The sequence below is a fragment of the Rousettus aegyptiacus genome, unplaced genomic scaffold (genome assembly GCF_014176215.1).
Source record: "Rousettus aegyptiacus isolate mRouAeg1 unplaced genomic scaffold, mRouAeg1.p scaffold_m13_p_3, whole genome shotgun sequence".
In the NCBI taxonomy this organism is placed as follows: domain Eukaryota; kingdom Metazoa; phylum Chordata; class Mammalia; order Chiroptera; family Pteropodidae; genus Rousettus; species Rousettus aegyptiacus.
The window spans coordinates 21,016,970-21,027,672 of record NW_023416306.1 but is presented as its reverse complement, the minus strand read 5'-3'; the positions used below and the strand labels follow the sequence as shown (position 1 = coordinate 21,027,672).

General features: G+C 40.1%; 1 pseudogene; it reads right to left on the bottom strand.

Annotated features, from left to right (window-relative positions):
* Window positions 1-5,560: 5,560 nt before the first annotated feature.
* Window positions 5,561-5,679, bottom strand: LOC118601132 (annotated as a pseudogene).
* Window positions 5,680-10,703: the final 5,024 nt, after the last annotated feature.

Here is a 10,703-nt window from a genome sequence, read left to right as displayed (position 1 = left end):
TTCTTCATGTATAAAATATTGTCGGATTCATTAAGTGTATGTTTGAACTCCCAGGATACACATATAATTATACATTTTCTTAAGTGGCGTAAAAATAAACATCTTTGTTTCCGGAGAAAAGAAAATTTTTTTAATGATGAGTAATAAGTATGTCAAATGTTCAATAAATTTGGGCCTCACAATCTTTGCTGTCAACATAAAATTTTGCAAGGCCGGATACACATTTTGCAGTAGCTTTGTGAAGGAAGATGGGTGTCACTGTGGTCAAACAAACCAACTTGTGTAATAAAACATTCTATGATAAGGCTTTTGTCACCGACACATCTTGATTAAATTATAGTCATGCAAACCATGGACTTGGCAGTGTCAATGCCAATATTGATACTGACCTCACCTTGGCCACCTAGCACAGAAGAAATATTTCCCTTTATTTGACTTGCTACTTTTTTTTTGTTGTAAACATGGTCCTATACATATTTACTCTGTTACTCTCCATCACCTTACACCCACAGATACTGGAAATAATCAGGCTATCCCATTTCCTCAATATTCATCCAGTTCTGACTAATTTTCTTATTATAAGATATGGAGTTCATGTAAACAAATCCACTACTGACAAATAATGATTATGCAAAAAATTAATTTTCCAAATCACTTCCTGTAGTATACAGGATAGCTTCCAAGACTAAGAGTTTACTTTAATGAATAATATTGATCAGACAACACACTCAACAAGCATGCGCACGCACACACACACACTGCAAATTTGTAGATAATTGTCTCATTAGGTTGATCAGTGAAATAAGAAGATTGGTAAAAACTGTATCTATTATAAAATTCAAAGGGTATAGTCTTTTGGGACAGGTTATTGAATTCAATTTCACATAATAAAGATTCATATATGTGAATACTATAATTGCAATTTAAAGCTGGAGAAGTTATATAATAAGATGAATATCTACTCAAAAAGAGATTTAATAATATTTTCCCCAATATAATTTCAGGATTCAACTACAGGATTAAAAAGCAATTGCGACGCTTATCACCATACACAATTTTAAAGCATGGACAATCAAGGTTATTTCATGGGATGCCATGAAGTGGACTGACAATAAGATGAAGAGCATCCCATTATGCTCCATCCTTTCACTAGAGGGACAACTATGTGACACTGATTCAAGGTGAATCCATAGAATGTAACTGATCCTTAATTGCCGTAAAGGTATAAAGCCTCAGACTGTCTGCAAGTCTAAGGTACCTTATTTGTAAACTGCATCGATTGTATCTGCTATATTATTATGATGATCAATGAGAATATGTGTAAAATGTTTGGTATTGTGACTGGCATATAGTAAGAATTTAATATATCTTATTTTTCTTCCATAATTAAGGATTAAATTAGCCACAACACATCTTCTCAGCCTTCAATTAGACAAAAGATCTCTTCACACATGATCTTAGTACAAAACACACTGAGCAAGGAGTCTCAGAATCCCTGGCCCTTGCTCCAGATACTAACTTCTGTGACAATTCAGTCACCTCACTTCTCTGAACTTATTTCCCCATAAAATGTGACCTTGACAATTTTACTTATCATCCGGTTTCATCATTCTGGGCCATTCTGGGTTCCTGAGAGTCTTTCCTAGTAAAAGGGTGTCATTGAAGTCGATATTCTGGTATTGTTATGGCCACAGTAGAGTCCCCTGAAACAATTATTTACCACAAGGAAGATTAATATTCAAACATCTTTGTCCTCTCAGAATATTTTTCAAGAAACCTATGATAAAATATATTTTGTGTGTGTGTGTGTGTCCTGGGAGCAGCACAGCAGAATCTAGAGAAGCCCAAGTCTGTTACCTATTTGGATTTTGTTGTCCATCATTCATCTGTAGTCCTCTTCCTGGCACACTCCTTCCATGCCTTGGCATCTGATAAATTCTTTTGGGATTAAACTCTGAATTGCATTATAAGTAAAGGAGATATCCCTTCTTATTCCTCTCATGCTACATTTAATATCCCTTCCTCATCTCATCTAGTGCCTGACACCTTAATAAACTTTCACTGAAGAATATTAATTAGCATTGGGTAAGTAGTATGATCAGGTTTGTACATTAAAACGATCATTTGGGTGGCAGCATTGAGTAGTACATGAGTGACAACTGTCTGCCCAGTATTCCACTAAGCACTCAGGGTAAAATGATGACTAGCCAAAGTTCCCACTCTCAAGGAGCTCATGGTCTCCTGTGAGAACAGGGATCCTCAGATAACATGGGAGAAGGAAATTCTGAAAGTCACAATGCACTCTCTGTCTTTAGCAATGAAACTCATTTCCCAAGAAATGTCTTCCCAGATAATACTGTGTGCTGCAGGGGTTTGCAGAGTCCTTACTTAGCCTGGAACCCTTTGCTCAACCAAAAGGTTAGTTGAAAGCAATAATAAAATAGTTAAGAATTAGCAGTAGTTCTGAAAGGAGTAGGATAAGAAGGCAGAAATCTACCCTTCCATGATCCAATCCCGAGCCTGGCTTCCAAGCAGCCCATGAGCGGCCGAGCCTGTCCTTGCTCCCTAATGTGGTCCTGTTGAGCAGCACCTGGTCAAATTTAATTACAGACCAACACAACCTGCATTCTCCCCAAAGCAGCCCATACACCGTCTATGTCTGAAGGGCAAGTCATACTCGTCACATTTCAAAGCATCCGTTTCTCTAAATTCTGGAATATTTTATGCTGTCCTCTATATGTTGACATCACCCCTTGGTTAAGGTCTTCTGAAATACCTTTTGTCATTCCATAAACTGGTATAAATATCCTGCTTGAGTGTACCCCGTACTTCCTGAACCTTCTACCACCATAACATCCTTTACATTTTATTGTCATTTAATTTTTTTTTTAACTTTGAGATAGACAAGGGAGGAGCCATATACTGAACATGTATTTTTTTTTATTTCTAGTACCCAGTCCACTACCAAAAATGTTAAAGGCATTGAAATGTTCTTTTTTTTTCTTTTTCTTTTATTGATGGTTTGCTAAGTGAATAATGAATAAATGAAGAAGATAATGACAAGGTATTTAGAGATCATCCTACAGACTTTTAAAATTTCTAAACTAACATTAGAATTCAGAGGAAAGGTGCTGAACACTGAATGTCTTATCAATTATTGGCTAAAAGTTTGGGGGGTGAATCTTTTCATCAAAAGTTTACAGATGGAAACATAAGCTCAAGATCACGCTTTGAGTCAGTGGAAGAGCTGATGTTCCAACTTGCCTCTCTTGAGCTTGAGGCTGTGTTCTTTCTACTCATGCCATCACATTGCCTCCCTACTGGTGAATGAAAAAATAACAATACCCAATCCACTTCTGTAATTCTTTCAAATGTCAAGGCACTTTCACAGCCAGCACCTCCTTTGTGCAGGCATGGCAGCTGTAACTTGGAGGACATGCTGAGCCCTCTGCTCTGTGACAGGGCCAGCTGCAGAATGCATAGCCAACAGCTTCCAATCAAAGGAAATCCTGACAAAACAGCTTCAGGGATCTACTGTGGATTCTCCTGGTCGTAGTCCTTGGCAATAAATAATACATGAAAGGGGATCAGCTCGTGCCAAGGTGGACTTCAAAGAGGGTGGGGTAGCAGTGTTGGAACCCTGCATTTGGCATCTGTGTCATCTGCCCATTCCAGAAGTTAATTCACAGAGAGTGGGAGGAAGGGAATGCCTCCCTCCCCTGCAACTGATTCGTGGGAACTCGGTGCCTGCATTAACAGGAGGAAAGAGCAGCTTGCTAGTCTTTAAAGAGCACTTTCCCAGCTCTAAGCCTTAGAGTGAGGCCTTGAAACACTGCTGTGACATGTGTTCTGAGCTAGTCCCAAACAAGCGCAAACACAACAGCCTCCACTGATCAATGCAGCAGGCCTGAAGGATGGAATCCAAAGCATGAGCCCTGAGAACAGAAAGTCCCAGTGCTTGCTCGGTGCAAGTTGCCATGAGCTCCAGCCATGTATCCTGCAGCCAAGGATGGGTGGCCCCTGAGCAGGAAACTCTTTGGCAGCCTCTGCTGAGTGCTTCGCCTGCTGACAAGAGCACACCCTGGCCTCAGTTATTGCCCTTATAAAACAGCTCGAGGAGGATGTGAGCCAAACGTTTAAAGTGTGCCTGGAAGAAAAATGTTAACTACGAATCCATGTGGTAGAACAGTACAGTACAACTGCAAGGACACACAGCCTGCTCCCTGAGGAGGGCCAAGAGGTTTCCAGTGGCTTTGTCTTTTCCTTCTGCAGCAATCCTGCTGGGGTGAGGGCTGCCTTGACATCCACTCTGAAAAAATGGGTGCTCTTGTGGCTGTGAATTTTAAATGAATTTTCAAAATCTTCTGAACCAGGAGATACTATACTAACCAGTTAGTTTGCATGTAAATAGAGGAAGAAATTGAAATCCATAGAGGTCCTGACAAAGTCTAGCCTTTCTCATTAAAATTTATTCTGCAAGTTTCCAATCCACAGTTTGAAGAATAAAACTAACATGGATCGGATGTCTTCCATGCCCAGTGCCTACTGTCCAGCAGGTACTGACCTAGGTTTTTCTCCCATATCTTATTGAATTTCCAACACAGTCCTATAAATCTCCAATACAGTCTTGAAATATTATCACCCATACTTTAAAGAGCAAGAAAAAAAACTGTAGGCGTTTGTGCTAATTGTCTACCCAGTAAGTGCGGGAAGTCAAACTCAAGCAACCCTGACTCCAAAGCATGTGCTATTTCCATTGTACTAAAATGCCACTCGAAAGGCATAAAGGTGTCTGTTATATTTCTGGGCTACTGACATGCATTTTTTCTAATAAATCTAATGAAGATAGTCAGAGGAGGTAATTAGAACATTTCCAAGTACCTGCATGAAGAGAAAAGCTACTTCTCTTAAGTCATGGTGCAATACCAGAAGCATTACATGTAGAAAATGGTTGAAAAGTTATCTTCAGAAGAGAAAATATACATGTGTAATAGAGCTAAGAATAAGTATAAGACAAGAGAAATGAAAGAGAGTTTGCCCATGAAAACATATGTAAATTATAATCATTGAGACAGAACCATACTGTCATATGACTATACAGTTGTATCAACAGAATGTAACAGAAAGTTCTAGAACAATCTTAAAATACTATAGAACTTAATACATGACAATAGTAGAAACAGAAAAATTCCATGCAGAAAAGGTATAATATTTATCAACTGACACTGGGGAATGTGGCTAAAAATCTGGGGGAAATAAATCTGATTTGATCCTCATTTCACACACCCACCAATTCAAATTCTACATGTTGTATAAATATGTGTAAAACGAAAAAAATGATTATTTAAAAAAGCAACAGTAACTATTTAAATTATATTGAAAATAGGGCATAACTTCCAAATATAAAATAAATAAGAGAGAAATCACAAATAATAACATACCACTCACAAAATTCTAGACAGTTTTATACAAAATGTATAAAAAAGTAGACGAGAAATAAGAAGTTGGAAAAGTATTTTCTACAAATATAAACAAGGGTTTATTTTTTTTTGTTGTTTTACGCCTACAGCACCTGGTCTTCCTAGGTGGTCTCCCAGCCAAGTACTAACCAGTCCTGACCCTGCTTAGCTTCCGAGATCAGACAGGATTGGGCATGTTCAGGGTAGCATGGCCGTAGACCAAGGGTTTAATATTTTCAAAAAATATATTAAAATACGTCTTACAAATCCCTTTCCCCTAATACTCATTAGCATAATCATAATGGCAGCAAGACAACAGCCCATTCTCATGAAGTACAATCATTCCTCCAGCTGCTTTGTACCGATCATCTTGTCTACATCCTACACTGTAGAGTTAGTGTTTTTACTCATGTGTATAAAGTGAGAATACTGAAACAAAGGATGATTGCATTATTTGCACAGGGTCACACAGCCAAACAAAAATGAACAAACAACAGCAACAATAACAAACCCAGACACATCTGTCTGTAAACTTCTCAGTTTTTGACATGATCCTGTATAAAAGACAATGAAAATTTATGTCACATAAGAAGAAATGTATTTGGTCAATAAACATAACAAATGTTCAGCCTGCTAGTAATCAAAACATAGAGAAGACACCATTTTTAGCTATCAAATTGACCCCAAAAAATGAGAAATAAGAAGAATACTGGTGAGGGTAGACTCCTTAGTTTGTGGAGTCAAACATTTACAAAATCTTTCTGCAGGGGAATTTGGCAAGAAAAATCAAAAGTCCTCAAAATGTTCTTACCCAATAACTCCACTTCTAGGAATTTACACTGAGGAAATCATCAGAGTAACTCATAAAAAAATTGTTTTCATTTATAAGGAGACTCATTAAAGCACTGGTTATAATATTTAAAATAAAGAATTGAAAGTAAAATTAGTTAGATTGTGAAACATCCAAAACATGGATGTAATAGGCCAAATAGTTTTCCCTCTGCTATACCCCACAAAAAAAAAAAAAATCAAGCCCTAATCCTCAGAATTTGTGAATGTTACCTTACACAGCAAGTGAGAATTTGCAGACATGATTAAGTTAAAGATTCTGAGCCAGAGAGATTATCCTGGATTATCTGGGCAGGTACAACGTAATCACAAAAGTCCTGTTAAGAAAGAGGCAAGAGGGTCAGAGTCAACGCAGGCATCTTGACAAAGGAAGCAGAGGGAGAGGAAGCAATATTACGAGGGTCGAGTGACACAGGGCCACAAGCCAAGGAATGCGGGCAACTGGAAAAGGCAAAGAAACAGCTTCTCTCTCTTCTAAAGCTTTCAGAAGGAGCACGGCTCTACCAACGCTTGATTTTAGCCCACAGAGAATGATTTAAGACTTCTTACCTCCAGAACTGCAAAAACGGTAAATTTGTGTTGTTTGAAGCCACAAAGTTTTGTGGTAATTTGTAACAGTAGCAATAGGAAACTAACGTTAGTATTAAAACACCATTAAAAATCATGCTTTCAAAATTAGTGATATAGGGATCATAATCAAAATAAATGTTATTTGAAAATGAAGATCGTAAAAGCCGGTATAAATGTTAAATTATAAGTTTCAATTGCCACCAAGATTCAACGGACATAACAAGTCAAAGTGAGGAAACAAATCAAGATGCAAATTTCTAAAGGGAAATAATTATTAAAAAGTTACATGACTCTTTAATCCCTCATCCACCTCTAGACTATAAAAAGATCCAGTCTTAAGAAGTCAAAAAAGAGTAATTGGGGCAAATTTCTTTGGGGAAAACTGTCGCTGTGGTGTGAGTACCTTCTATGTGTGTCTACAAAGTGCTGAGAGTGTGTGTGTTCATGGGGGGTGTGCCCAAAACTCACGTCAAGCCACTGAGAAGTTTCGGCAGGATCACCCAGAAACTTGCTCGATCTTTCTTGAATTTGGGAGCCACACAGTAGAAAAAGCCAGCTTGGCTGGCTCCTCTGGTAGAGGGAGTAAAGAAGAGGGACATGTGTTCCTAGATGGCAAGCGTGCCTGCAGGAGCCGAAGATGTATGTTTCCCATGAAACAAATATGAAGGGGGAGCGAGAGTCAGCCAGTGTGGGATCAGAGTCCTCTCCACTAGGAATCCTGAAAGGTAGACAGTCCCCGCTGGAGGGAAGCTGAAGGTAGTGCTGGGTTGCTAGGGACTGAGAAAGGAGTGAACAGGGGCTGGAGAAGGAAGAGCACACCACCAGCATCAAGGGAACCACCCATAAAAGCTCTTAAGGAGGCCTGGCGTGGGAGGCAAGCGTGTCTTGTAGGACACGTTAAAGGGCAGCGAGAGCCCTGACTTTCGACACTGGCCTGGTCCTGCGAGTGGGAGGTCTGCCTTGGACCGTGCCAGTCACTAAAATCTTCTGGCTTCTCTCCTGACTCCAACCCTGGAAGGGTCAGAAATGGACAGGAGTAGGAGTAGAGGGCAAAACCTGAGAGCAGAAGCCAACTGCACCCCCTTTGCCTTCTTCGGGTTCCCCTGTGGCAGCCAGCTTGGCTGGGTGAGTGGAGAAAACAATTTTAAATCAAAGTTTTGATTACTGTGAGGGATGGGAATTGTAACTTTTGAATTGCAATTAAGTTTGTTGCAAAAGGGACCATCAGCTCTCTTATAACCAAGGGGTGATTACAAGAGTCATGAGGCTGCCCAATGTTTTTTTTTTTTTTCCCCCCGCATTATGACTGTATCTCAAGACTTGTTCTAAGACACTGGTTACATTTTTTAAAATGTGTAGAAAAAAAAGAGATGGACAAAAAAGGGAGGGAGAGAGGGAGGGAGGAAGGGAGAAGGAAAGGGAAGAAGAAAGGAGAGGAAATATACCAAATGTTAGTAGACTTCTCTTGAGTTGGTTAGGTGCTTCTAATATTCTAAACCGATGCTTCTAATATTCTAAACTGATACACGAGTTTTATTTTCTATAGTCTCTTCTTTGCAATATTTTTATACCTTTATAACCAGACAAATAATTTTTACATGCATCTACTGTTCTGTGCAAAAGATCCCATTTTGTTGCCTACATAGCGTATGTGTGATTAAAGGAAAATTCCAAAAAGGAAAAGCCTTAGCCGATAAGGGACTGGAGGACCTTCTTCACTCCTAAGTGTCACGGTTTCAGATCAGTGTGTTACGGGACTTTTGTGTACCTTGGGCTATAGAATCTGTAATATTAGACTGATGCTTCTTTATAGAAAGGACCCACACATAGTGGGCAGGAAACAGTTGAACAATAAAATACTGGCGGCCAAAAACAAAATGAGCTGGGAGTTTTTAGCTTCAGTTCATAAAACCAGGGTGGCATTTCTTAATGGGATACAGAAAACACCCAGAAAGACAAGAACTTCTAGATGAGAGGGAGAGATAGAGGAGGGGGCAAGGGAGACAGAGAGAGGGAGAGGGAGAGAGGGAGGAGAGAGGGAGAGGGGGAAAGAAGGAGAGGAGGAGAGGGGGAGAGGGGGAGGGGGATGGAGGGAAGGAGAGAGAGAGAGAGAGAGAGAGAGTAGTACGATGCGCCAGCTAGAGATCGTGATATTGGTGACGATAGTGGTCGTTGAGTATCGATCGTCTCTCCCTCGCTGCCGCTCTCCTCGCTCTTCTCTCTCGCTCTCTTCTACGCTCTATCTCCCTCCTCCTCCTCCTCCTCTCCTCCTCCTCCTCCTCAGTCTTCTCTCTTCTTCTTCGTCTTCTTCTTCTCTTCTTCTTACTTCTTCTTCTTCTTCTTCTTCTTCTTCTTGCGTCGGATGGAGGGAGAGAGAGAGAGCTTTCAAGTCACCCAGAGTATCAGAGTAACATTTTTATTCACCCCACTGCAATGACAGCATCCACAATGGAGCACAAATGTACAGAAATACAAGCAGGAGCTGAAAAATAATTTGAGAAATCCGCACCTCCGAAAGGATCCTCGGGATGGTGAAGTGCATAACATGTTTCAAATCCAGTGCTTAACTCACTGTAGGTGCTTCGTGACAGTTAATGCTCTTTCCTTCTCAAGCCCCTTCCTCCTCCCCAGACCCCTTCATAAACATATGGGCACCTCGCTGGGGTGGTTTGGCACCAGCTGTCTCCTCAATTCTGCTTTCTTTATTCCATTTCAGACTCTTGGGTGAATTGTCATGCCTGATATGGTTGATTTCAAAGCCAAGTTTAGACGATGTGAATAATTAAAATCATGAAACCTAAACTCTCAAGTGAAACATTTCTGAGTCCTTCACACAGAGGAAACTTGAACATTGAATTGGAAAAGAGAAGCCAAACCACAGCCAAACGAAAGAGGCTACAAATCCAGCATTTTAGGTACCACAGAAAATTAAGCACAGCAGGCAGAAAGGCAAGAAAGTTTATCTTGAGTCTGGGCCAAAAGTGAGACGGGAAGAAAATAAACAGGCAAACAAAAACTCTGTAGTGAAATGTATCATTTAACTAAGGTTCGGTGGATGCCGTGAACCTTTGAGTTGATCCCAACTAGGTGATGGTCTGTCTTCCAAGGCCACTGAGCAATGAGCATTTGCAGATTCGACTATTCAAGGCCATGCATTGTCTTTAAACACAATAGGAAATTAAAGGTCTTTGGGGAGACCCAGAATAGTTTATGGAGGGTTCTGTGGTTAGACTGGTGCCTACACTCTTTAATTCTGCAAATGCATGCGCTGAAAGCATAACAAAGATCCCTCCTGATAGGCATGTGGCTCTTATGGGATCTAAGAGCTCCTTGCATCAGACCAGCACATCCACAAGGAAAATACACCCACACTTATCCACACACACACACACACACACACACACACACACACACACACACGCACACAGACCCAAAAGTTTACTCCAGCCAGGCAAGGGTGTATGCACCCATTCAGACACACCAACAGTCATATATACACAAGGGCACACACCAGCATACACATGAAATTCAAAAGGGAAGTACAAGAATTCAATGTTAAAAATAAAATCCAAAATTTCCTAACGAAGTTAAAAAAATGTGATCCCTCCCCCTGCCCCCACTTCGGTTCCACCCAGTGTTTCAATGTGCTTTGCAGTATTTAGCATACATTTCTGCTGGAACCAGAAAAATTCAAACACTCACGTTCTGAAACTATATTACCGCAACTCAAGAATGTGTATTGGCATAGGTCCAGAGGTATTAGTAGGGTTTCCTATCTAGTAAGATGACATCAACAAAAAAATTAAAAATCAAATCAACGTCATG